Source organism: Orcinus orca, chromosome 12 (genome assembly GCF_937001465.1).
Source record: "Orcinus orca chromosome 12, mOrcOrc1.1, whole genome shotgun sequence".
NCBI lineage: Eukaryota > Metazoa > Chordata > Mammalia > Artiodactyla > Delphinidae > Orcinus > Orcinus orca.
Window position 1 is genome coordinate 70,336,994 of NC_064570.1, and position 1,523 is coordinate 70,338,516.

The 1,523-nt window shown below is 39.7% G+C and overlaps 1 non-coding gene across 1 annotated transcript; it reads left to right on the forward strand.

The window, feature by feature from the left end:
• Positions 1-931: 931 nt before the first annotated feature.
• TRNAE-CUC (transfer RNA glutamic acid (anticodon CUC)) lies at positions 932-1,004 on the forward strand. The gene has a single exon. It is a non-coding gene; the product is annotated as a tRNA-Glu (tRNA).
• The last annotated feature ends 519 nt before the right edge of the window (positions 1,005-1,523 follow it).

Sequence of the window (1,523 nt, forward strand, 5' to 3'; positions counted from 1 at the left end):
CACACACGATGCTTGGACCAACTCAGAATGGTTTCTTCTGTTTCAAGCTTGTGATTGGTCTAGTGATATGAAATTAGGCGAGAAAAATCTCATGATTAGAATCCACAGAGAAGCTTAGACTAGGAACAGATAGAGTTAATCTGTGTCCATCTGTTTTTATTTTTCTCCAACCCATTCTGTCAGCCACTACAAAATATTCCCATGTGTTCCAGGGTACTGCTGAACAAGACATCTGGAAACAAGCATCCTTGTTTTTAAACCATGATAACAATAGAGGAATTAGAAAAATTAGGTTAAATGCTTCATTATTCTGTTGGGAAAAATCTCTAGCCAGGGAAACTATGTTAATGTCCAGATTGGAAAGTGTTGTTCTCCTATGTGTCTTGTCCCAGTTCACAGGTCTGATGGGCAAACTTACAAAGGAGGTGGGATGGATGGTAAAAAAGGCAGGACCAGTCAGGTGGCTGTTAGAATCAAAACAGCCGAGCAATGTTCTGAGTTAGGAAAAAGAATCAAGTCAGTGGTTAAGGACCTCCAGGCTGTTGCCAATAAATAGCAAACACTAAAGGAATAAAAAATACCAAAGAGAGAACAATTAAACAAATAAAAACACTCTAATAGAGCACACTTGCATGTACTTAGTTATACATGCAAGATAATTATTCCCTAATCTCAGTTTAAACATAATCATGGAGTCATAGAATTTTAACCAGGGTAGGACTTTTGTGCTTACCGAGGATAACCCTCTCATTTTACATTGAGACCCAGAATGGTGAAGGAATAGCAGCTGATATGAGCACTCAGGGCTCCACCACCCAAGTCAGTACACTGTCCTGTGCTGCAGAATATGACAACTCCCAAAAGAATAGGACAAACCCCCAGAGTTAGCTGTGGTCACCAAAGCTGAATTTTAAAACTTTACAAAGGGACTTCCCTGGTGGTCCAGTGGTTAAGACTCTGCACCCTCAATGCAGGGGGCCCAGGTTCGATCCCTAGTCAGGGAACTAGATCCTGCATGCTGCAACTAAGACCTGGCACAGCCAAATAAATAAATATTTAAAAAAATAAAAACTTTATAAAACTGTGTTAACAATATCCTTTCTCAATAAAAATTAGTTCGGCACAGAGGTATTAGCTCTGTCTCTGTCATTTCTTCCTTGCAGATTGAGTGGTACTATCATTTTTCTCTGTTGTAACAAAAACTCGTAACAAAAAATGCAATGATATTTAAGAAAAGTTTTTTATTGAATTAAAAGAAATATCACTGTATTGTGAATGCATTGGTATAAATTATCTCCAGATCAAAGCCAGGACACTATGAGACTGGCTACGGCCTGTGAGGACAGGGTACAATTAAAGAGAGCCGTAAAGCAAGTTACCAGCCTGATAATTCTGCTCTCCTTCAGGCCAAGACCAGAAGGGTAACCTAACACTGAACTCCTTAATCTTCACAAGCTTCCAACTGGGAAACAGAGCTCGGCTGGCCCACCTCACTAACATTCTGTGAGGATTCATGTGTTAGA